The following is a 27,289-nucleotide window of genomic DNA, read 5'->3' on the forward strand; positions in this document are numbered from 1 at the left end:
TCTCACATAACTCTGAAGCGAACTAATCTAAACTAAACTACTGCTAAAGAGAACACAGAACGGAGAGTGTGTCCCAAAGGTAAAATTAAAGTGACAGTGACCTACAGAGACAAAACACAGCAGCTGAACCTCTATGTACTTAAAAATGGAGGACCACCATTGCTGGGACGTGAATAGCTTAGGAAAATCCAATTGGATTGGTACATCATCAAGACACTAGTTGTGTCACAAAGGAGGGCAGCTCGGAGGGGAAGATGTCCGCAGCTCTCCTCTCACCCATTATCAATTATTACAATGATGAGGAGGAGCTAGACAGCATCGACAATGAGGAAGAACGCAGTATCCATGGCCACGACTCGGATGAAGATACAGATGGTGCTAGTGAGACAGATATTGCCAATAAGCAGGATGATGAAGACTACCTGGAAGTAAAAGAGCAGATGTACCAGGAGAAATTCACATCTCTCAAAAGACAGCAACAGCAGTTAAAGTAAGGCAATTTGCAGGAGTATCAGAAAAGGTTGAAGAAACTAGATTAACAATACAAGGAAAGAATATGAAATGCTGAAGTTTTTCTGCAACTGGAGAAAGAACAAGTGGAAAGAAGTTATATTAAAGAGAAGAAAGCAGCAGTGGAGGAATTTGAAGATAAAAGATTGAGTTAGAAGAAAAGAAAAAAGATGATTGAGAATGAGAGGCTAACAATGGAACTGATAGGATATTCTATGGAGGTAAAACCATTAATGACTCGGAAACTAGGGGGGAGACCCAATGACCCTGTTCCAGTTCCAGACAAAAGAGGAAAACCTGCACCTGCCCAGTTAAATTACTTGTTCACAGATGAACAGATAATGGAAGATCTGCGAACTCTCAATAAGCTTAAATCTCCAAAAAGACCAGCATCTCCGTCTTCACCTGAGCATCTTCCCAGCAGTCCTGCTGAATCACCAGCACAAAGATATGAAGCACGAATAAAAGATGCAAAGTTATATTACGATAAGAGATCGTAACATAAAAGTCAGGCTATCTATCCGGAATCTAAGGAGAATACGAAGATTGGCTGTGTAATTAGCTCAGTTGGAACAAATGAGATATGGGTAAGGAAGACAAGTTATAGAACAAAGATGCCTATATATCTAGGACAGCTGCACAGAGGAGTCTCATTATATGGAGGCGACCGGCTACATAGAACTCTTAGCAAGTTGGAGGCGCACATCTTCTTAACTCTCTATGCTCAGAGGTCAACTTTTCATGACTGTTATGTGGAAATCTGTATTAAAGCAAACAAATTTATTGACTTGAAGAACACACTATTTGAAGACACTTTCCAGTGCCATCTCAGTGTCATGGTCCCGACCATTAATTCCTTATTTTGCTCCTAATTTCCTTTCATTATGCCTTGATTCCGACCGTTAATTTCCCATTTACTGCTAATTCTCTTTGATGACGGCACACCTGGTTTCCATCAAGAACTACAGTATAAGAACCCCGGCGTCACAGCCACTAGTCGCCAGTTCTTTGGTCTTTTTCCTGTGAGATAACTACATTTCCCAATCGCTTAGAACCGTTTGTTCTAAGTTTAGCTCCAGTTTCAAGATTTATCTATGAGACTCCGTCTCTCGGAGCCAAGACTCTGTGTTAAGGCTCCGTATCAGGGCTCCTTGCAACCTTCACTTTTGATGATTGCACATATTTTAAGAATAATTTCACAGAATTCAATTTGCTTTCGTCATCTTTGCAAGATGGGGGTGATTACTCTTTACGGCTGGAACCTTCCAGTTTGTGGATTGTTTAATTTATTCCAGACAATAGCGTGAAGACCTATTTGCTTCTGTGCTGGACAATCTAGAGATGATCCCCCAAGAAACTTGAGTTTTAAATGGGTCTTAGCCTAAAAGTAAAAAAAAACGCTTGTTATAATTTGATATTATTACGTTACTTTGTTATAATTTGATATTATTACGCTACTTGTTATGATTCGATATTATTAAGTTACGAAGTAAACAAATGGTATGTTAAGGGTAAACATATTTGTTTAGCATCGCGTCCCAGTAAAAAAAAACAGTTGATACACTATTAAAATAAAAGGGGAGGAGTGTACTGTACAGCCTACAGTATAAGCTTTTATAGATATGTGAAAAGAAGAAGATTGGTTAAGGCAAATGTGGGTCCCCTACAGACAGAAACAGGTGAATTGATTATGGGGAGCAAGGACATGGCAGACAAATTGAATAATTACTTTGGTTCTGTCTTCACTAAGGAGGACATAAATAATCTTCTGGAAATAGTAGGTGACAGAGGGTCCAGTGAGATGGAGGAACTGAGGGAAATACATGTTAGTAGGGAAATGGTGTTAGGTAAATTGAAGGGATTGAAGGCAGATAAATCCCCAGGGCCAGATGGTCTGCATCCCAGAGTGCTTAAGGAAGTAGCCCAAGAAATAGTGGATGCATTAGTGACAATTTTTCAAAACCCTTTAGATTGTGTACTAGTTCCTGAGGATTGGAGGGTGGCTAATGTAACCCCACTTTTTAAAAAAGGAGGGAGAGAGAAACCAGGGAATTATAGACCGGTTAGCCTAACATCGGTGGTGGGGAAACTGCTGGAGTCAGTTATCAAAGATGTGATAACAGCACATTTGGAAAGCAGTGAAATAATCGGACAAAGTCAGCATGGATTTGTGAAAGGAAAATCATATCTGACGAATCTCATAGAATTTTTTGAGGATGTAACTAGTAGAGTGGATAGGGGAGAACCAGTGGATGTGGTATATTTGGATTTTCAAAAGGCTTTTGACAAGGTCCCACACAGGAGACTAGTGAGCAAACTTAAAGCACACGGTATTGGGGGTAAGGTATTGATGTGGATAGAGAATTGGTTGGCAGACAGGAAGCAAAGAGTGGGAATAAATGGGACCTTTTCAGAATGGCAGGCAGTGACTAGTGGGGTACCGAAAGGTGCAGTGCTGGGACCCCAATTGTTTACAATATATATTAATAACTTGGATGAGGGAATCAAATTCAGCTTCTCCAAGTTTGCGGATGACATGAAGCTGGGCGCCAATGTTAGCTGTGAGGAGGATGCTAAGCGGATACAGAGTGACTTGGATAGGTTAGGAAAGTGGGCAAATTCATGGCAGATGCAATTTAATGTGGATAAATGTGAAGTTATCCACTTTGGTGGCAAAAATAGGAAAACAGATTATTATCTGAATGGTGGCCGATTAGGAAAAGAGGAGGTGCAACGAGACCTGGGTGTCATTATACACCAGTCATTGAAAGTGGGCATGCAGGTACAGCAGGTGGTGAAAAAGGCGAATGGTATTCTGGCATTTATAGCAAGAGGATTCGAGTACAGGAGCAGGGAGGCGCTACTGCAGTTGTACAAGGCCTTGGTGAGACCACACCTGGAGTATTGTGTGCAGTTTTGGTCCCCTAATCTGAGGAAAGACATCCTTGCTATAGAGGGTGTACAAAGAAGGTTCACCAGATTGATTCCTGGGATGGCAGGACTTTCATATGATGAAAGACTGGATGAACTAGCCTTATACTCGTTGGAATTTAGAAAATTGAGGGGGATCTGATTGAAACGTATAAAATCCTAAAGGGATTGGACAGGCTAGATGCAGGAAGATTGTTCCCGATGTTGGGGAAGTCCAGAACGAGGGGTCACAGTTTGAGGATAAAAGAGAAGCCTTTTAGGACCGAGATGATCAAAAACTTCTTCACACAGAGAGTGGTGAATCTGTGGAATTCTCTGCCACAGGAAACAGTTGAGGCCAGTTCATTGGCTATATTTCAGAGGGAGTTAGATATGGCCCTTGTGGCTAAAGGGATCGGGGGTATGGAGGGAAGGCTGGTACAGGGTTCTGAGTTGGATGATCAGCCATGATCATACTGAATGGCGGTGCAGGCTCGAAGGGCCGAATGGCCTACTCCTGCACCTATTTTCTATGTTTCTATAATAAGAGACTACTTTATGTTTTAGTAAGACGTTGTTGATTGCGCTATTAGGCACATATTGAGCATGCGCTGCTAGGTGCCTATTGATCTGTACGCGTGTGCCGAGTTCGGACTTCTGCCAGTAAAAGACCATGAAACTTAGCTCTGGTCTCCATCGTTTTTATTAACAGCATTGTTGTGTAGGCAGGCCACATACACAATATCTTCATTCGTCTGCATTCGTCTTTATTACCCCAGTCTCCAGCCGCACAATTATGTCTATGTAAATTCCTTTGTAGTTTCCCAGCAAGTGCTTGCAAGGAAGTAAATCTCAAGGCAGTATATGGTAACATATGCGTACTTTCATCATAAGTTTACTTTGAGCTTGCAAGCTTGCGAGTTTCGCTTCCTTATTGACGCTTCCAGTGACCTTGCTCATTAGCCGCAAGAAAAATTCGCAGAACTTGTGGTTAGTTTTTGTCCATAAGCCTTCTGCTGTTAAAGATGCCTAAGGCTCCTTGCCTGCTCCATCAGGGCTCAGCCGAGTTCGGGATGTGAGGGGTAGTAGTGGAAGGTACCGATTAGGGTGCAGAGGTGCTAGAACCGCTTATTTTCGACTCCGGTTGACCCGAATCGCGGGTTTTCTGTCTCAGTCTGCTCGAAGAGGCGTGTAACTTGCAGCGAGACTCAGGCCCCGTCGGAGTATCTGAAGGGAACTACCCTCTTAATTTATGGCTGAGCCTCGGCCCCAAGTGCGATGAAGGGACATTGTGTGTCTTGGAGAGTGAGATATCCTGACCGGTCCTACTCTTCGCACCAGACGCGAGGACATTCACACTTTCGGGTGGTGCCGAGGAGGATTCACTCTGTGTATCACACCAAGAGTATGAGATGACAGAAAATGAGGGAGCTTCACTCTGTGTCTGACCCCTGTAGTGTGTGATGGGTCGGTGTGAAAGGGGCTTCATTCTGTATCTGACACCGGGCGGGTGTGATAGGAGCTCCACTCTATGTCTGACCCGGGAGTGCGTGATGGGGTGGTGTGGAGGGAGCTTAACTCTGTGTCTAACCCCAAGAGTGTGTGATGGGACGGGGTGGAGGGAGCTTCAACTCAATGTCTGACCCGGAGGTTTGCAGTAGGACGGCATAGAGGAAGTAAAGAACTACTTCAGTTTGAAGCCGATAATAAAAGTTTCTGATACCGTTTACAGTGAATCCTCCCTTTTCCATAACTCATGGTTCCCCATCAGCATAACACCCTACCCCACCCGAAACCTACGAACTATAAACAGGTGTGGCCGTCGGCCCGTCGAGCATGCTTTGCCATTTTATATGATTATGACTGATCTGGCCATGGACTCAGATCCACCTACCTCCTTTTCTCCATAACCCTTAATTTCCCGCACCTTCACCACGGCCCCTTTCTCAATACCTTTCCCTCCTTACTCCCCTTCTGAAGCGCTCTCTCCGCACTGCTTCTCCCATATTGCTTCCTCTCTCCTGACCGATCGTGCTGCGGTGGTCATCTCACCACCCATCCTACGGCGTGATGCTGACTACTCCTGTACTGCTCCTTCCTCACTCATCTCCCAGTTCCCTCCCTTCTACCTACTCCCCATCACCGTCCCTCTCGGAGGCTCTACGCTCTACATCGCTCTGCCCGAATTTAATGCCATCTCTGTCATGTTTCAATCGTCAGATTCGCAGATTGAAATCTATTCTGTAGAGAGAAAAAAAATTACACACACAAGCTCTGAACCGAGGACGCAGCAAAACCAAAATTCCCCTCCTTATCGGATGATCGATCACTTCCATTTTCAGTACATTTCCTCTCCTTATCCCTCCACCCCCCCCCCCAAATTCCAGCACCCGCACTGCTGAGGATTAAACTGGATCCGTCATCTCTCTGACCACTTTCGTGATGGCTCATTTCCCGTCCTGTCACCTCCGAAAGTTGACAAAAGTTACACAACGACCTGGATCATCTGGAACTATGGTCTGTGTAGGAGGCAAGGTTTAGACCATGCTGTCGTTTTCGTTGGTCGGCAGGAGATGATGAGCTGAAGGTCTCATACTTTATCTTGTATTTGGGATCTCTGTTGTGGAATAGAGATATCATGGCCTGCAAGTTTCCCGATGGTACTGACACAGGTCAATAGGCTGTGGAGAGACACTTCGTCGGAGACTCTGAGTATAGAAACTGGAAGGTTATGTTGTAGATGTTTCAGACGCTGAAGAGATCTCACCTGGAGAAATGTCTGCGGTTCTAGTTGTCCTGCTACAGAAAAGATGTGTTTCGACTGCAGGGAGCATAGTCAACAGTTCACCAGGATGATGCCCGATCTGGAGAGCTCAGTAGAGTCGCTCTGGCTCTTGAGCTCAATTTCCCGACTAATGTAAACCAGCAGACCGTTCAGCATCTAATTCACCCTACCAACTTGCACCCCCGCCCCACCCCCCGCCTCCGGGTTCTTTAAAACTTCCCTTAAGTTTGTGCTCTTTAGGATTGGAATCCCCAAGCATGCAGGATGTAGACTGTGATGGCCTAGCTGATCTACGCCCCTCCTGGTTTTATAAACGTCTGTTATGTCATCCCGGCAGCTTACTTCGCTCCAGAGAAAACCGTCCCAGCCTTTTCAGTCCCACTTTATAACTCAAGCCCCCCAGTCTCAGTCAGATCTCCGTTAGTATTTTCTAAACCTCTCCAATAATCACACCCCCATTGTGATGGGGATGGCAGGTCTTGCACGCTACATAACGTTCCAACTCCTGGTACTTAGTGCCCTCTACGACGAAGATCCTTCATCACGTTTTAGACCTGTGTGACCTCTGACAGGGAATCCTATCCTGGCAGCCTTGGGCATTTCTCTTCCTACATAGATCAGTACAACACAATACCGGCCCTTCGGATCACAATGACGTGCCAGTCATTTAACCTACACTAAGATCAATCTAACTCTTCCCCCCCACCCCCCACATTGCTATCAGTCTATCCAGGGGAATAAACACTCGGCGTTTCGGGCCAAAACCCATCGTTAGGCCTGGAAAGGAAGGAGGCAGAAGTAGTTCGGTTTCCCCATCCCATTTTTGATATGTCTGCCTGTGGCTGCTTCAACTGCTACCATGAGGCCAAACTCAAATTGGAGGAGTAACATCTCATATTCTGTCTGAGTAGCCTCCTAATAGCATGCCTAATGATTTCTCTAACTTCTGAAAATTTCAACATCCACCCTTTGTCTTTTCTCCCTTTCACTGATCTCGTTAGCCTCACCCATTCTCTTCACCTGCCCATCGACTCCCTCTGGTTAATCTCTCCACCCCATTCTTCCATGGTCAAATATAATCTCCTAGTCTCACTTTACACCTGTCAGTTTTTAATCCTCCGGTTGCCTTAACCTTCTTATTCTGGCTTCTGCTACTTCTTTTCCAGTCTTAATGAAAATTATAAACCAGTAACTTAGAAACATAGAAACATAGAAAATAGGTGCAGGATTAGGCCAATCGGCCCTTCGAGCCTGCACCACCATTCAGTATGGTCATGGCTGATCATCCAACTCAGAACCCTTCTCTCCATACCCTCCTGATCCCTTTAGCCACAAGGGCCATATCTAACTCTCTCTTAAATATAGCCAATGAACTGTCGTCAACTGTTCCTGTGGCAGAGAATTCCACAGATTCACCACTCTCTGTGTGAAGAAGTTTTTCCTCATCTCGGTCCTAAAAGGCTTCCCCTTTATTCTCAAACTGTGACCCCTCGTTCTGGACTTCCCCAAAATAGGGAACAATCTTCCTGCATCTAGCTTGTCCAATCCCTGTAGAATTTGATATGTTTCAATCAGATCCCCCCTCAATCTTCTAAATTTCAGAGAGTATAAGCCTAGTCGATCCAGTCTTTCATCATATGAAAGTCCTGCCGTCCCATGAATCAATCTGGTGAACCCTCTTTGTACTCCCTCTATGGCTAGAGTGTCTTTCTTCCCGCTTCTGTTTTGCTCTCTCCTTGATTTCACTCTGATCAATCCTTGCTTCTCGACTTCCCTAGAATTCTGAATAAGCATAGTCCAGTTCCTAGTACTTCAGTGTCTGTGTCTTGCATTTGGGTCCACTACCAACGCACCCTTATGACACTTTTGGTATTCTCTGTAATATTATTGGTTAGCTTACCTTTGCGTTCCATCTTTACATTCTTAAAGACGTTTTAGTTGCCTTCTGTTGGCTTTTAAGAACTTCACAATCCTCTAACTTCCTACTAGTCTTTGCTCTATTATATTCCCTCTCTTTGGCATTTATGTTGGCTTTGACATGTCTTGTTAGCCATGGTAGTGTAATGTTTCCTTTAGAATACTCCTTCCTCTTTAGGGTGTATATATCCTGTGAATTCCGAATTGCTTCGCCAAATTCCAGCCACTGCTGATCTGCCAGTGTTCTTTTCCAGTCAGTTCTGGCCAACTCCTCTCTCAAGCCTCTGTAATTCCATTTATACCCCTGTAATACTGATACATCTGACTTTAGCTTTTCCCTCTCCAATTTCAGGGTGAGTTCGATCATATTATAATCACTTTCCCTATGGGTTCTTGTACCTTAAAGTCTCTAATCAAATCTGGCTCACTGCACAACACCCAATCCAGACTAGAGGATCCTTTTGTGGGCTCAACCACGAACTGCTCTAAAAGCCATCTCTTACGCACTCAAGGAATTACCCCTCCTGGAATTTAGCACCACCTGATTTTCCCAATCTACCCTATATTGAAATCTCCCATGACTATTGATAGTAAGATTGCCCTTTCGGCATGCATTTTCTATCCCCGTTGTAATTTTTAGGCAACATCCTTACTACTGTTTTGATGTCTGTATACAACTCCCATCAGGGTTTTTACCCTTGCAATTCCTTAGTTCTATCCACAATTAATCGACAGCTTCCCACCTTATGCTACCTCTTTCTAATGATTTGATTTCATTTTTACCAACAAAGCAGCTCCACCCCCTCTGCCTTCCTGCCTATCCTTTGGATTCAATGTGTATCCTTGGACACTAAGCTTTCAGCTATAATCTTTTCCCCATGATTCCATGATGCCTACAACATCATACCTGCTGATCTGCAACTGTGGTGCACGTTCATCTCCCATATTCCATATACTGAATGCCTTCAGTACAACACGCATTCAATAGAACACCTTCATTACAACATGCATTCAGTACAACACCTTCAGTACAACACGCATTCAGTACAGTACCCTTAGTCCTCTATTGATACTTCTCGATTTTGTGGCACCATGCTCAACCTTTTGATTCCTAACTTTGTCTGAGGTCTTACCAACATCTGCCTTCCACAAACTCTCCATTAATTGCTCTGGCGCTCTGGTTCCCATCCCCCCGCACATCTAGTTTAAATCCTACCTTGCAGCATTAACAAATTTTCCCGCTAGGATATTAGTCCTCTTGCAGACCCTCTGTAGAGGTCCTGCCTTTCTTGGAATGATGCAAGAATCTTATGCCTACCCTTCTGCACCAAATCCGTTGCGCCGTATTAATCTGTATATTATTTCTAGATCTAGTCTTATTAGTGTGTGGCACGGGTAGTAATCCTAAGATTACAACCCTGGAATTTCTGCCCTTTAACTTAGTAAGTACCGCCCCGAAATCTCTATGCAGAACTTCGTCACTCATCCAAAAGTCATCCTACGATTTCGAGAGCGATTGTCATACCAGATCTGCTCAGCAATTTGCCACCCACATCTTATTTCATGGTTTGCGGTTTCTGTGGATATGACTCCTCCTTCTCCTCCGCCCCAATCTTCCTCAGTCTTGCTGCCGGAATCCTACCTGAATGTCTCGCTGCAGGGTCTCTGTTCCGTTCCTGCTGGTCCGTGAGTCTTTGACTACCCCACCTTTGGGGAATGGCGCTGGGAGAGAGGATGGGAAATCGGAGAGCCTTGGCAGGTTGATTGTGTTAACGGAGAGACAGTGTGGACGTTTAATGATGTCTCATATCAGGAAAGCCCTTACCTCTTCACCACCCGCTCTATCCTTTCCCGTGCCCGTTTCTCCCCTCCCATTTACCCCCGTTCTCCCATGCCCTCACGCTACCCTTACTCCACTATCTACTCACTGTCCCCTCTCGTCTTCCCCGTTATGACTTCTCCCTACCTCCTGTCCGTCGCTCTACCCTCCTTCTATTCTGCTTCCTCCCCTCTCCTTCCCCTCCGCTCTCCTACCATTCCCCTCCCTCCAATCTCTTCGTTCTCCCTCCACCTATTCCCCCACCCTCGCTCTCCTCTCTCCATTCCCTCCCTCCATCTCCTTCTCTCCCCTTCCCCTCGCTTCTCTCTCCCTCCTTTCCCTTCCTTTCTCCATCCCTTTGCCATCCACTTCTTTCGCCATCCACCTCTCCCACCGCTCACCCTCAGTCCATCCCCATCCATCCCCTCTCGTTCCTCTCTCTCTCTCTCTCTCTCTCTCTCTCTCTCTTCACGCCCTACTCCCTCACCCTCTTCTTTCATCCCCTTTCGCCCAAGGCCGTCTCTCCCCTCTCCCTCCTCCACCTCTCTCGGTCAATTCGCCACCCACTTCTCCGTCCTTTCGCCTTCCCCCTCACTTCCACCCCTTTCCTCACCTTCTCCCTCCATCCCTTCCTCCCAAGGTCCTCTTTTCCACTCCCTCCTCTCGCCCCTCTCTCCCTACTCCAGCATTACCTTCCCCTTCTCCCTCTCTCCCTCCCCTCCCTACGACCCTCCCTTTCTCTGTTCCTCTGTTGCAGTTTTCCGGCCGGTCTCAGCTCGGTTTTGCTAGGGAAGAAACAACGACTCCGTTTCTCCAGCTTGTCAGCCGTGGAACCCCTCTCAGCCGGAGAGAGTATGTTTACTTGCCGTCCCTTCTTTCCGTGCCCCGCCGCCTAACAGCGGTATAGATGCTATCCCTGAGCCTGTGGGACGCGCTTTCGGGACTTTTCAACAGTATCTTCGGCCCGATTGGAGACTGGTGAAGAGAGAATGTCCGGGGTGGGAGGTTTATGTTGTTGGCTGCTTTTACGAGGCAGCGGGCAGTGTGGACCGGACCTTGGAAGGGAGGCTGATTTACACGATGTTCTGAACTGTGTCCACAGATCTGTGTTTTCATGTGATCACTGGCAGAGCACTTGCCATATCAAGCCATAATAGGATGTTTTCTCTGGTGTATCAATTGTTTAAAAAATCCATGCGTGACAATTTGGGGAGAATGTTCCTTTAGCTTCCTGAGGCAGTGGAGGCACTGGTGAACTTACCTGGCCATGGCGGCGACCTGTTGGACGAAGACAAGCCATTCGCTCCTTGGAACCTGAACCTGAACTCCCTCGACCTCAGCATCATTGACGTAGACAGGAACATGTGCATCCAGCCCTCGTCTTGTGTCATGGTCCGATCCGTTCAATCCGCATTCCGGTTCACGGTCCGGTTCATCAAGCCTTAGTCCGGGTTTTCCTGATTTCCCTTGCTCCATTGGGTGCCTTAATTGAGGCATCCGATTCTGGTTTTGGGCTGGCACATAAATACGTCTGCAAACCAAAGATTCTCTGCTGGACTGTTCACATCCCCTCCCCATCGGAATCCCTGACAATTTCCTCGACGGTTTCCTCGCCAGTCACCTCGTCCCTGCATTCTAGAAATCATCCCGGCCCTGCTTCCTAGAAAGCGTCCCGGCCCTGCGTCTCAGAAAGCATCCCGGCCCTGCGTCTCAGAAAGCATCCCGGCCCTGCGCCCTAGGAAGGTCCCGGGCCTACGCTCCAAGGAGGGTCCCGGGTCTGTACCCAAGAGCCTAATCAAGCCGAGCCCAAGGATCGAGCCAAACCTAGTCCAAGAGCCACGTCCTGTGCTGGAGTTCCCTCGTCCTGTGCTGGAATTCTCTCGTCCTGTGCTGGAGTTTCCTCGTCCTGAGCTGGAGTTCCCTCGTCCCGTCCAGGAGTCTCTTGTCCTGTCAACGAGTCTCTCCTCCTGTTCAGGAGTCCCTCGTCGAGTCCAAGACACGTCCAAAAACCTCGTCTAGCCCAAGCCACGTCCAAGAACCTCGTCCAGTCCAAGCCACGTTCAAGTACCTCGCCTAGTCCAAGCCAAGCCCTAGAACCACGTCTTGTCTAAGCCTAGTCCAGGAATCTCGTCCTGTACAAGTCAACGCTTTGTGTTCTCGTCATGTCCATGTGCCTCGTTCTGTTCAGGAGTTCCACATTCAGTCCTGTAGCCTAGCCACGTCCAGTCCTGTAGCCACGTCTTGTCCTCGCCTAGTTCAAGATCCGAGCTCGAGTCAAGACCCAGGTTCCGGGTCCCTGTCCAGTCTTTGGCTCGGAGTCCTAGCCCAGGCTCCTAGTTCCAAGTTCCTTTTCCTGGTTCCGCTTTCCTAGACTTGGACCTAGCCCAGGCCCGATGTCCTTGTCTCGTCCATGGCCTGTGTCTATGTCCAGCGTCGTTTCTTCCTCACTCCCCTTGCGTTCTTGATAAACCTTGTCCTGTTCCTAGTACTTCAGATCTGCATTTAGGTCCGCTCCCAACATCCCCTTATGACATCTCAAGACCAATGGGCAGCTCTTTTGTGCTGTAAGGACACCGTTTCACTAAGCTTTCTGTCGCCTTCCTGTCCACCAACTCAGCGTTATTTAAGGTAAAGTTCATTAAGGCAGAATCATCCGCAAACTTATGTGAAGTTAGAGCAGAAGTAGTTATGCATGTACAGGAATTAAATTTAGTGGGAGTGGCGGAATCTTAGCTACGGTGGGCACTAGTGTCAAAAATAATCTGGCGGAGGTGCTGCTGCCTGTTCTTATTGATTGTGTTGTGTTGAGTGCATAGTGGACATCGAGAAACGGTCACCGTGGTTCGGATTGGCCCAAGTGCAGAGTGAGAGACACAAGCGGATCGATAGTTCTCAAAACTTTAATGCGAACAGTGCTCAAGGGAAAATAAAACAATAAACGCTAGGCCAAACGGGGCCGTTAACTAAAACTCTCAAGCGGGAAAACGAAGCCTACACTGCGGCTGAAAAGAACATCTAATTATCAAACGAATACCACGAGCCTTCAGAGCCAGTTGACCCCACAGTCCAATTTCTCAGCCAAGGCAAAAGCGAAGCGTTGACATGCTCTGTCCAAATCTCGACAAGCACAACGACGGCAAGTGTGGAGTTAAATACTATCACGATTAAATAATAATTAGCTGACACGTGCAAATCCCCAAGCGCAATTGCCGTATCTACTGCGCTGCCGAATCCATGGTTATGACAGAAAGACCATCAAAGCTTGCAAAGTGATCTGGAATAGATGGCGAAATGGGTTGCAAAATGGCAGATGCAATTTCATGCAGAGAAGATGAGATATTGCAATCTGGGAGGACAAGCCAGGTTAGGACCTATATACTGATAGGTTGGGGGGGCGTAGGTTGGGGGGGGGCGTATACTGGGTGTAGTAAAACAGAGAGATCTGGGAATGCAGATCCATAGGTCCTTGCAAGTGGCGTCATGGGTAGATAGAGTCATAAAGAAAGCGTTTAGCACATTGACGTTTGTGTATCAGAGTAGTGAGTACAGGAGTTGAAGTGTTATATTGAAATTGTGCTAGACAATGGAGTGACCAGAACTGTACTCGAACACCAACGTCTTGTGCAATCTATAAAGTTGAGACAGTGCAGGGAAGAATTACAAGGATTTTATCGGGGCGTGGATGTGACGTAAACGGAAACGTTTGAGGAGATTTAATACGTCACCAATGACACTCGAAGATTTCATGCGAAGTTTAGTGGAGAGCATTCTAACTGGTTGCCTCGCCGCCTAGTATGGAGGTGGGCCAGTGCATAGGATCAGAAAAAGCTGCAGAAAGTTGTAAACTCGGCCACCTCCATCAAGGCCACTAGCCTCACTTCACCAGGACACCTTCTAAAGGCGATGCCTCAAAAAGGTGCCATGCATCATAAAGGACTTTCATCGCCCAGGGACATACCCTCTTCTCATTGCTACCATCAAGGAGGTGATACAGGAGCCTGCAGACACACATTCAAGGTTTTAGGAACAGCTTCTTCCCCATCGCCATCAGATTTCAGAATGAGCAATGAACATATTAACATTTCTTCAGTATTTCATCTTTCTCTGCACTAATTTAATTTAATTGCTAATATATATTTTTCTTATTTTAAGTCATAGTACGTCGATGGTATTAAACATGATTCTGATTCCAAGGATTGAGTAAGTTAGGACTTTATTCCCTAGTTCGGAGGAGAATGAAGGGAGATCTAATAGACCTGTAGAAAGTGATTCGTGGAGTAGATAGGGCGAGTACTACCAGGCTTCCACGGATGCTGGGAGAGACTAGAATTAGAAACTACAGGTGTAGGATGAAAGGTGGAATGTTTGAGGGAAATCTGAGAGGGAACTTCACTTATAGGTGGTACAGGTGTGAGAGTTCTGGTAAAGGTTCAACTGAAACATTTAAGAAAAGTTTGGTTCGGTACATGAAGAGGTATGGACGGACATACTGCAGATAAATAGATCCAGAATTCCAGGCCGACATGGGATAGCTGGACCTACGGGCCCGTTTCCGTGTAGTAGTGCTCTATGGCTCTTACGTCAATTATTCAGTTGCAGATAGAGGTGCTGAGACCAAGGTTGACGAGTTTGGTGACGAGATTGCTTGGAATTGTGAGGATGAGTGAGAGTGGAGCAGACGGAGGGGGTATTTTGCGGGGAAAGTGGAGGAGGATAGGGGTCGAGGAAAGCGCAATCATTAACGCATCCAGTAACTGTTGGTGTGTCCATCTCTCACAGTCTTCCTGTTCTGCAGAGGTTTCAATATCGACTCCCGAAACCCAACGATCCATCGGCAGGAGGGAAGGCGAGGAAGGAGTGGTGAAGACAGACGAGGGAAAAGAGGGAGGTAGGGGTAGTGAGGTGGGATGGGTGGAGGGGCGTTGAGGGATTAGTGAAGATGAAGGAAGGGGGAGGGAAGGAGTGAGGTGAAGGTGTAGGGGCATTCAAGGTGGAGGAACATTGAGAGGTTGGTGAACAGAGAGAAGATGTTGTGGATGGGGCGGTGGGGAGGGCGGGGTGGAGGGTCAGTACTAGGGGCGGTGCGTAGCGAGAGTGAGGGAGTGGCGGTGAGGAAGATGGGCGCTAAGGAGGAAGGGTGGATTGCATCCTGCGAAAGCATCGCCAACACCGATTTATCTGTTCCTCTTTCCCCTCGGTCAGCGATAAGATAATCGTTACAGCCCCCCTTGCGGCCGACTCATCCGGAATAGGGAGCGGCGCCATGTACAGCTGTGATGTCCGGAGCAGGGTGTGTGACCTCCTCCGCACCCCAGGTCAGTGATGTGGAATCCCCACCTCCTCCGTCACCCATACACACTCCGTCCAAACCACCAGCACCCTCATCCACAAGCCCCACCCCTCTGACCAAGCCCCCACTCCGTCTGTCCAAACTCGCACACCCCGGCGTCTTAAACGCCCTACGTATAGACACTCACGCCTCCGACAGTTCAAACCTTCATCCGTCCAATTCTTCACTCTACCCCATACTGAAAAAGCCACCTCCACACATCCAAAGCAACCCTTGTCCAAACCACGCCACCCTACGTCGAACCCCAATCACACTCCGGCCGTCTCCAACACCCTTTTTCAAAACCTCTAACCTCTCCATCCTCAATCCTCCTCCCATCTTGTGAAACCACCACCTCTTTGTCTAAACCAGAACACCATTCCACTACGTCCAAGAGACAACCATCATTCGTCAAAGCCCCCACCTCACCCCATCGGTCCTCAAAGCCCCATCGCACAGTACGCCAACCGTCCTTAAAACCTCGCCTTCCATCCTTAAATTCCCAACCCTCTCCATCCCAACCATCAAAACCGTCCGTCCTAGAACACAGACCCTCCGTCTAAATCACCACTTCCCGTACAGGAGTCGCACCTCCTCTATCCTCAACCCCCCCACCGCCCAACACCCAGCCCATCCGTCCAACAACTACCCCCTCGGTCCAACACCCACCTCCTCCATCCTCAACACCCACGCCCCCCGTCCAACACCCCACACCTTCTGACTAAACGACGGCTCCCTTCCATCCGAAATCTCACGCCCCTCCTTTCAAACTCCAAAATCCATCTTTTCAATTTCCCACCCCTCCATCCTCAAACAGTTACACTTCTGCCATCTTGTTGACCTCTTCGTCGGCCCTAAAGATTCTAATCCGAAGTTTGCTCGTGATGTGGGAGTGCGGCGCGGTGTTGCCTCTGCATTCGAGTAGCCGCCTGTTCCCTCCGGCTGCTGCTGACACTCCACGTGTTTGTGACTCATTTCTCATGTTCGCCGGGCGTCCATGTCCGTGCGCTGGGTCTATTAGTGTCCACCGCTCTCAACGCCAGCGAACCACAGCTACTGGTAGGTGCGGTCAGGCAACCACCCCCTCCTCACGAACCCTCCCTTTACGCCCTATATCCCCTTTGCAGAACCACCCTCCTCATTGCCCATCCCTTTCCATCGTTCCTCGTCGCCCATCCCTCCTCCCCTTCCCGGCTCACCGCTCTTCCCATCACCTTTTCATCGCCGCTCCTCCCTCCTCGCGAACAACCCTTTCTCTCAATCCCACCCACAACGTCGCCACTCTCTCTCAGTTCATCCTTGCCGCCCACCCTTGCACTACCTATGTTGTCACATCCTGACCATTCTCCCTCTCTCCCGGAAAGGTATGTTCACCCGCTCTGTCCTGCAGATGCGGCGAGAATGCCTACGTGAACGGAATGTGCTACCAGTTCGACGGGACCCTCGACGACACCCAATACCGGACACCTGCATTCGAATGTAGCCACAGCAACGTCAGGGAAGGAGCAGGTCACAGAGAAAGGAAATGGTGTAGGGGAGGAAGGGGTGACGGGAACGGGGAGGGAAGGGATTATGAAATCGGGGAGAGCGAATGGAGTCAGGAGCGGCTTATGAGAGGGAACGGTCACATTGACGGAGTTGGGAGTAAGGGGGAAGGGGACACAGAGAAAGAAGAAGTGTAGGGAAGGGTAGGGCTCACAACGAAATGGGGAGTGTAGGGGAGGGAGGGTGTCTCGGAGACGGGGGGTGGGGGGTAGCGATGTAAGAGAAGTAGGGATTTGTAGAACCACGGCCTCCTTACCACCATATTTGACATATAGGCTTTCGCGACGTCAAGGTAGACGTGGCCTTTCTGATCAATGGCTCTGGAAGCATCAACAACAATGACTTCGGGGTCATGAAAAAATTTATCCTGAATGTCTTTAAACAGTTGAAAGGGAAGAACGCACAGGTGGGTCTGTCTTTCACCTTCAGAGCGCAGAGTCACTAACCGTGTCCTCGTTGAATTTATTGCAAATTCTTCCCACCGTTGCCCAGTGATCCCGCTCCCTCAGAGCCCTTTATCCCCACTGACGTTAAACCATCTCCCTCACGCCGACCCTCAGTGACTCTTCTTCCCCAACACCGCGTCACTAACTGTATCCCCACCAACATAAATGCAGCTCCCTCACACCGTCTCCCAGTTACACATCTATCCAGCGCCCCGTGGCACTCATCCAATCCTGCCCACGGTTTGCCCTCCTGAAATTCTCGGAGGAGGTGCGGGCTGAGTTCAGCTTCAAGGACTTTCGCTAGAGCACAAATCAGGAATGGCTTCTCCGACGCATCCAGCAGATGAATAGCCTCACCTATACACTCAGCGGGATCAAATACTGGCGTAAGTTTAACTCCGGGGTTATGTGGGAAAGAAGGGGTGGTAAGTAGTGTAAAGGGGGTGTCTTCGAGGACCAAGTGGGGTATAATGTAGGGTGCTGTTACGAAGAGGTGGATGGATGGAGGAGAGGAACGGTCTCTGAAACGGGAGGCGTGTAGAGGAGCGAGGGGGTCTCTGGGACGGGGAGTGGTGTAGGGGAGGGAGGAGTTTACTGTGTCGGGGGTAGTGGGGGCGGCACGGGGTTTCTCAGACGGAATCGGGAATGTTTCTGATTCCTGTGTCCCACTCTGTCAGGGAAAAGATCTTTCAAAAACTAGTTGGCGCCAGGCCGAGGCAAAAAGAATGACGATTGTAATCGCAGACGGTGAATCTAATGACCCGGACATTAATTTTGACGCGGCCATACAAGCGGCAGAATCCAAGAATATTGTTCGGTACGCAATTGGGGTGAGACACCGGGCGTTGAACAGACCACCTTCTCCCAACCAACACCACCCCGCCCACGCATCGGACGTCGGACGCACTGTGCTCTCCCCACACTAGGCACACAACCAGGCACTCAGCATTCGACATACCAGCTTCTCCCCCAACGCAACCTCTCCCCGGGTCTGAGACCCCAGACACACGGTCGTCTCTCCCCACCCCGGCACTTCTCTGTCGCTGGAACCAGGCGTCGGGCACACAGCCTCCTTGCTATATTCCTCAGGTTGGTGACGTTTTCGACCATCATCGCGCAAAGAAGAAGCTGAAAATCATAGCGTCACGTCCATCCAAAGATTTTGTCTTCCAAGTGAATAGCTACACGGCTCTGAAAGAGATCGAGGAATCTCTGAAAGAGAATTTTTTTTGCGATTGAAGTTATGAGATGTTGCGCTGATAGTTTCTCCTCCTACCTCTCTCCCGTGCCTCCATTCTCATCACCGTCTTCCCCCCTCTCTGTCCTTCTCTGAATACTCAACCCCATCTGACCCCGCTCTCCCCGTCTCCATCTCTTCCCTCTCCCTCTGACTTTATCTCCCCTCACTTCCCACTCTCCATCTCCTCATCTCATCATTCCACCCTCTTTTCCCACGACTTCCTCTTCCACTTCTCCCTCTGTCTCCCCCACTTCACCGCTATCTCCCCACACTCTCTCTTTCTCCTCCCTCTCACCCACCCCGTCACGATCTCCCTTCCCCTCTTTCCTCCTTCCTCCATTTCCACTCTCGCTCTCTGCATCCATCTGCCCTCTCTTTCCCTCTCTCTCCATCTATGACCCTTCTCCTAGTTAAACATAGTTTGGCCGAGGGATGGGAACCAACTGAGAGGTCAGAGAATAGTGCAGTTGATATACAGAACAGATGGAGCCTGGGGAAAAACTGAGGAAGGGCAGGCAGTGGAAACGGCATAAATGCAGTCAGTTGGATGGGTTGAAATGTGTCTACTTTAATACAAGAAGTATCCGAAACAGTGGCGATGAACCTAGAGCGTTGGTCCGTACGTGGAACTACCATGTTGCGTCCGTGAAAGGAACTTGGCTGTCCCAAGGATAGGGATGTTTGCTGGAGATTCCAGGATTTAGGTGTTTCAGGAAGGACATGGAGCGATGTAAAAGTAGTGGGTAGTGTCATTGCTAATCAGGGATACAGTCACAGCTGCAGCGACTGTGGACCTCGTGGAAGAATCATCCACTGCGTCAGCGTGGGTGGAAGTCAGAAACAGGAATGGAGCAATCACTCGATTGGGGGTACTCGATAGATACACCCCCAGTAGCAATAGGGTCATTGCAGTGCATACCGGGGTGGGGGGAAGATTTTGGAAAAATGCAAAAATAATAGGGTTGCTGTCATGGACGACTTCAACATTACTGATATTCATTAACACAAAAGGTTTACATGGGACAGAATTTGTTATGTGTGCCCAGGAAGGTTTCTTGATAAAGTATGTACACAGACGATTAAAGGAAATTTCATTCTAGCTATGGTACTCGGCAGTAAACCTGGTCAGGTGACAGATATATCGGTTGGTGATCATTTCCGAGACAATAACCACAACGCCTAAGCATTTACTATAACCTTAGGTAGGAACAGGAGCAGACGGTATGGGAAAATATTTAATTGGGGATCGGCGAATTAAGATGCAATTAGGCTGGAATTCAGGAGATTAAATTGGGAACAGATGTACTCAGGGAAAATGCAGAACAGAAATGTGAATGTTGTTTAGGGGGCACTTGCCGTAGTCTCTAGCTAGGCTTGTCCCACTAAGGAAGGGAAAGTACGGTAGGGTGAAAGGACCATGGTTAACAAAAGACATCGAAACATAGAAACATAGAAAACCTACAGCACAATACAGGCCTTTTGGCCCGCAATGCAATGCTGTGCCGAACATGCACTTACTTTAGAAATGACCTGGGGTTAGCTATAGCCCTCTATTTTTCTGAGCTCCATCTACCTATCCAGGAGGCTCTTAAAAGACCCTATCGTATCCGCCTCCGCCACCATCGCCGGCAGCTCATTCCACGAACTCACCACTTTCTGCGTAAAATACTTACCACTGACATCTCCTCTAGACCTCCTTCCAAGCACCTTAAAACTGTGCCCTCTCGTGGTCGCAATTTCAGTCCTGGGAAAATGCCTTTGACTATCCACATGATCAATGCCTCTCATCAGCTTATACACGTGGAACATTAGTCAAGAGGAAGGAGAAAACATAGAACAGAACAACATAGGATGCGTTTCTGGAAGCAAGGATCAGACAGGTCTCTGGTGAGTTACAAGGTAGCCAGGAAGGAGCTGTGTAATGGAGAGGAGAGCCAGTAGGGAACCTGAGAAGGTCTTGGTAAGTAGGATTAAGAAACCCCGCAAGACGTTCTACACACGTGATGAACAGGAAGATGACTAGAGTGAGGGCAGGTCTGATCTGCGAAAGAAGAGGGATAACGTGCCTAGAGTCGAGGGAGGTAAGGGAGATCCTTAATGAATACCTTGCTTCAGTATTCACAAGCGAGAAGGATTTTGTGGAATGTCAAGGCATCTTGAATGGAGGCTAATGTGCTAGAACGTGTCGACGTTAAGAAAGATTAACTGGAACTTCTGCAAAACATTTGGATAGATAGAGCCCTGGGGCCAGTCTAGATATACCCGAGGTTTATCCAGGAAGCGAGGTAAGAGACTGTCTTTGCCAATAATCTTTGCCATAATAGTAATAGCGGAAGATTGGAGGATAGCGAATGTTATTCATCTGTTGAAGAAGGATAATCGGGCTATTTCTGGGAAGTATAGACCATTGAGTCTTATATCAACGGATGGTTCTTGGGGATAGTCAGCTTTGTGAGGGGCAGATCATGCCTCAGGAGATTGATTGAATTCTTTGAGGGTGTGTCAAAAGTCAGGAGTGCGGAGTATATGGCTTTTAGTAAGGCTTTTGATAAGGTTTCTCATGGTACGTTCATTCAGAAAGTCGGGAGTCATGGTATTCATGGAGATGGAGAGTATTCTGCCTGTTGGTCGGTGACTAGTGGTGTTCTAGGACCTCTACTCTTTTTTGATTTTTATAAATGACTTGGATGAGGAAGTGGAAGGGCGGGGTTGCAGATGACACAAAGGGTGTTTGTGTTGGGGATAGTGTGTAAGGTTGACAAGAAGGCGTTGATAAAATGCAGAACTGCTCTGCGAAGTGGCAGATTGAGTGCGGCTTGCAAGATTGTAAGTAATTCACTTTGAAAGGTCGAATTAGAAGGCAGAGTATAGGATTAATGGTAGGATTCTTAGTAGTATGAAGGAATAGAGAATTCGTGTGGTCCACGTCCAGATGCTAGTTAAGAAGGCGTTGTCATTCATTAGTCAGGGGTTGAACATTGAACATAAAACATAGAAATCTACAGTACATTACAGGCCCTTCGACCCACAATCTTGTGCCGACCATGAAACCTCCAGAAACTCACTAGAATTTCCCTACTGCATGGCCTTCTATTTTTCTGAGCTCCACGTACCTAAGATTGTATCTGCCCTAATGTATCTTGAGTTCTAAAACCGTGAGGTAATATCGCTGTTCTATAAAATCTAGCTGTACCACACGGAGAATTTTGTTCAGTTCTGGTTGGCTCATTACAGGAAAGATGTGTAAACTTTAAGGGTACGCAGAGAAGACTTACCAGGGTATTGTCCGGATTTGAGAGAATAGGTTGAGGGAACTTGGGCTTTTCACTCGGGAGCGAAAAAGAATAAGAGTCGACTTTATAGAGGTGCATAAGATGGCAAGAAACACAAAAAGAGTCGGCAGCCAGAGACTCTTCCCCAGCGTAGAAACGGTTAGTACGAAAGGGCACACAATTTTAAGGAGATTGGAGGAAACTATGGGTGGGGAAAGACAGGGGTAGAGCTGTGGGTGAATGGCATACGCTTCCAGAGGTGGTGGTAGAAGCAAGGATATTTAACAGACTCTTACAGAGGCACACGGATGAAAATAAAATGGAGAGCTAAGTGGAAGAGAAATGATTAATTGATTTTAGAGTAGCTTAAATGTTGGCAGCAAAACATGATGAGCTGAAGGTGTTACATCTGTGTTGTAATGTTCTATTTTCTTCTCGTCTCTACGTCACCCCGTCATGAATGGGGGTGATCTCACTGAAATCTATCGAATATTGAAAGGCCTCCATAGAGTGGATGTGGAGAGGAGGTCGCCTCTGGTGGCGGGGGATCCAGAATCACAGGACACAGCCTCAGAACAGGGATGTCCGCTTAAAACAGAGATGAGGGGGAATTTCTCTAGCCAGAGAGTGGTGAATCTGTGGAATTCATTGCCTTGAAAGCCAAGTCATTGATATAACAAGGCAGAGGTTAATAGATCGTGTTTAGTCAGGGCATGAGGCAGGAGATTGCGGCTGAGAGGGAAATGGATCAGCAATGATGAAACGGCAAAGTTGACTCGATGGGCCAAAATGACCTAATTCTGCTCCTATATCATACGGTCTTATGGCCTCTATCTTTCCATTTCCCACCCACTTCCATCTTCCATTCGCAACCATCTCCACGCGATCTCCATCTCATTTCTGTCTCCGGACCCCTCTTCCCCCCTCCGCACCTCTTCCACACCCCCTACGTTTCTACCTCCTTGCTTTCCTCCTGAGCACTGATATTCCTTACTGGCACTAGAAATGCAAGTTGTAGTCTCCCTTCCCCATCTCTCCGAACACCCTCCTTCTCTCCCCTATACCCCTCCGCATCTCTCTGACCCCCTTCTCTCCTCTATACTCTTCCCAATGTATGTGAACCCTCTTCTCTCTCTTACATCACCACCATCTCTGTGAACCCCATCATCCTGACAACGACAACGACACCTGCAAGAAGTGCATCCAGCTGCAGCTCCTGACAAACCGCGTTAGGGAACTGGAGCAGGAGCTGGATGACCTGCGGATCATTCGGGAGAATGAGGAGATTATAGATCGTAGCTACAGGGAGGTAGTTACGCCAAAGGAGCAGAGGACAGGAAATTGGGTCACTGTCAGGCGAGGGAAGAGGAAAGGGCAGGCAGAGCAGGGTTCCCCTGTGGCCATTCCCCTCAACAACAAGTATACCGCATTGGATACTGTTGGGGGGGATGACTTACCTGGAACAAGCTGCAGTAGCCGGATCTCTGGCACTGAGTCTGGCTCTGCAGTGCAGAAGGGAGGGTGGAAAAAGATGACAGCGGTAGTGATAGGGGACTCAATAGTTAGAGGTGCAGATAGAAGGTTCTGTGGTCGTGACAGAGAATCCAGGATGGTTTGTTGCCTCCCAGGTGCCAGGGTCAAGGATGTCTCTGATCGATTGCATGACATTCTGAAGTGGGAGGGTGATCAGCCAGATGTCGTGGTGCATATCGGTACCAATGACATAGCAAGGAAGAGTGAGGAGGTCCTGGACAGTGAGTATAGAGAGCTTGGTAGGAAGTTGAAAAGCAGGACCTCAAGGGTGGTAATCTCAGGATTAGGTGCCAGTGAGGGTAGGAATAGGATGCTCTGGAGGAGGAACAAGTGGCTGAGGACCTGGTGTAGGGGGAAGGGTTTCAGATTTCAGGATCATTGGGACCTCTTCTGGGGCAGGTGGGACCTGTACAAGAGAGACGGGTTACACTTGAACTACAGGGGGACCAATATCCTTTCAGGGAGGTTTGTTAGTGCTATTGGGGAGGCTTTAAACTAGATTTGCAGGGGGATGGGAACCAGAGTGCCAGAGCTGAGTGTGGCTGGGGTGAAAATAAATGATGTTGAAAGTTTAAGCAAATCTGCTGATAGAAAGGTTGTGAGTGGTGGTAAAAATCTTCTGAGGTGTATATATTTCAATGCTAGGAGTATTGCGGGGAAGGCAGATGAGTTGAGGGCGTGGATTGACAAGTGGAATTATGATATTGTAGCAATTAGTGAAACTTGGCTACAGGAGGGACAGGACTGGCAGCTTAATATTCCAGGGTTCCGATGTTTCAGATGTGATCGAGGCAGAGGAATGAAAGGTGGGGGAGTAGCATTGCTTGTTAGGGAAAATATTACAGCAGTGCTCAGGCAGGACAAATTAGAGGGCTTGTCTACTGAGTCCTTATGGGTGGAGCTGAGAAACAGGAAAGGTATGACCACATTAATGGGGTTGTATTACAGACCACCCAATTTGTCAACGAGACTTGGAAGAGCAAAACTGCAGAGAGATAGCAGGCAACTGCAGGAAACATAAAGTTGTGGTAGTAGGGGATTTTAATTTTCCATACATTGATTGGGACTCCCATACTGTTAGGGGTCTAGATGGTTTAGAGTTTGTAAAATGTGTTCAGGAAAGTTTTCTAAATCAGTATATAGAGGGACCAACTAGAGGGGATGCAATATTGGATCAACTGTTAGGAAACGAATTAGGGCAAGTGACGGAAGTCTGTGTAGGGGAGCACTTTGGTTCCAGTGATCATAACACCATTAGTTTCAATTTGATCATGGAAAAGGATAGATCTGGTCCTAGGGTTGAGGTTCTGAACTGGAAGAAGGCCAAATTTGAAGAAATGAGAAAGGATCTAAAAAGTGTGGATTGGGACAGGTTGTTCTCTGGCAAAGATGTGATTGGTAGGTGGGAAGCCTTCAAAGGGGAAATTTTGAGAGTGCAGAGTTTGTATGTTCCTGTCAGGATTAAAGGCAAATTGAACAGGAATAAGGAACCTTGGTTCTCAAGGGATATTGCAACTCTGATAAAGAAGAAGAGGGAGTTGTATGAAACGTATAGGAAACAGGGGGTAAATCAGGTGCTTGAGGAGTATAAGAAGTGCAAGAAAATACTTAAGAAAGAAATCAGGACGGCTAAAAGAAGACATGAGGTTGCCTTGGCAGTCAAAGTGAAGGATAATCCAAAGAGCTTTTACAAGTATATTAAGAGCGAAAGGATTGTAAGGGATAAAATTGGTCCTCTTGAAGATCAGAGTGGTCGGCTTTGTGCAGAACCAAAGGAAATGGGGGAGATTTTAAATAGGTTTTTTACGTCTGTATTTACTAAGGAAGCTGGCATGAAATCTGTGGAATTGAGGGAATCAAGTAGTGAGACCATGGAAACTGTACAGATTGAAAAGGAGGAGGTGCTTGCTGTCTTGAGGAAAATTAAAGTGGATAAATCCCCGGGACCTGACAGAGTGTTCCCTCGGACCTTAAAGGAGACTAGTGTTGAAATTGCAGGGGCCCTGGCAGAAATATTTAAAATGTCACTGTCTACGGGTGAAGTGCCGGAGGATTGGAGAGTGGCTCACGTTGTTCCGTTGTTTAAAAAAGGATCGAAAAGTAATCCGGGAAATTATAGGCCGGTGAGTTTAACATCAGTAGTAGGTAAGTTATTGGAGGGAATACTAAGAGACAGAATCTACAAGCATTTTGATAGACAGGGACTTATTAGGGAGAGTCAACATGGTTTCGTGCGTGGCTGGTCATGTTTGACCAATCTGTTGGAGTTTTTCGAGGAGGTTACCAGGAAAGTGGATGAAAGGAAGGCAGTGGATATTGTCTACATGGACTTCAGTAAGGCCTTTGACAAGGTCCCGCATGGGAGGTTAGTTAGGAAAATTCAGTCGCTAGGTATACATGGAGAGGTGGTAAATTTAATAGTAATATGTAAATTATGCCTGGAAATAAGTCCAAGACCAGCCTATTGGCTCAGGGTGTCTGACCCTCCAAGGGAGGAGTTGCAAAGTTTGATGGCTACAGGCAGGAATGATTTCCTATGACGCTCAGTGTTGCATCTCGATGGAATGAGTCTCTGGCTGAATGTACTCCTGTGCCCAACCAATACATTATGTAGTGAATCGGAGACATTGTCCAAGATGGCATGCAACTTGGACAGCATCCTCTTTTCAGACACCACCGTCAGAGAGTCCAGTTCCATCCCCACAACATTACTGACCTTACTGATGAGTTTGTTGATTCTGTTGGTGTCTGCTACCCTCAGCCTGCTGCCCCAGCATACAACAGCAAACATGATAGCACAGGCCACCACAGACTCGTAGAACATCCTCAGCATCGTCCGACAGATGTTAAAGGACCACAGTCTCCTCAGGAAATAGAGACGGCTCTGACCCTTCTTGTAGACAGCCTCAGTGTTCTTTGACCAGTCCAGTTTATTGTCAATTCGTATCCCCAGGTACTTGTAATCCTCCACCTTGTCCACACTGACCCCCTGGATGGAAACAGAGGTCACCGGTGCCTTAGCCCTCCTCAAGTCTACCACCAGCTCCTTAGTCTTTTTCACATTAAGCTTCAGATAATTATGCTCAAACCATGTGACAAAGTTTCCTACCGTAGCCCTGTACTCAGCCTCATCTTCCTTGCTGATGCATCCAACTATGGCAGAGTCATCAGAAAACTTCTGAAGATGGCAAGACTCTGTGCAGTAGTTGAAGTCCGAGGTGTAAATGGTGAAGGTGGGGCATTTGCGGAAGAATGAGAAGTCAATGTTCATGCCGTCAGGTTGGAGGCTACCCAAACGGAATATAAGGTGCTGTTCCCCCAACCTGAGAGTGGCTTCACCTTTACAGTAGAGGAGGCCATAGATAGAACTAGGCACACCTTTCCCTCCCCTCCCCCCTGCTTTCAGCAGAGATCGCTCCCTACGCGACTCCCTTGTCCATTCGTACTCCACCCCCCCCCCCGCCGCCATCCCTCCCCATTGATCTCCCTCCTGTCACTTATCCTTGTAAGCGGAAGAAGTGCGACACATGCCCTTACACTTCCTACCTCACTACCATTCAGGGCCCCAGACAGTCCTTCCAGGTGAGGCGACACTTCACCTGTGAGTCGGCTGGGGAGATGTACTGCTTCCGGTGCTCCCGATGCGGTCTTCTATATATTGGCGAGACCCGACGCAGACTGGGAGATCGTTTCTTTGAACACCTACGCCTTGTCCGCCAGAGAAAGCAGGATATCCCAGTGGCCACAAATTTTAACTCCACGTCCTTTTCCCATTCTGATATGTCTATCCACGGCCTCCTCTACTGTAAAGATGAAGCCACACCAAGGTTGGAGGAACAACACCTTATATTCCGTCTGGGTAGCCTCCAACCTGATGGCATGAACGTTAACTTCTCAAACTTCCGGAAATGCCCCACCTCCCCCTCGTACCCCTTCCGTTATTTATTTATTTACACACTTTATTTTTCTCTCTCTCCTTTTTC

General features: G+C 47.7%; 1 pseudogene; it reads left to right on the forward strand.

Annotated features, from left to right (window-relative positions):
- Positions 1-254: 254 nt before the first annotated feature.
- Positions 255-27,289, forward strand: part of LOC140204648 (integrin alpha-M-like) — a 37,950-nt pseudogene continuing 10,915 nt past the window's right edge.

This window comes from Mobula birostris, chromosome 11 (genome assembly GCF_030028105.1).
Source record: "Mobula birostris isolate sMobBir1 chromosome 11, sMobBir1.hap1, whole genome shotgun sequence".
Lineage (NCBI taxonomy): Eukaryota > Metazoa > Chordata > Chondrichthyes > Myliobatiformes > Myliobatidae > Mobula > Mobula birostris.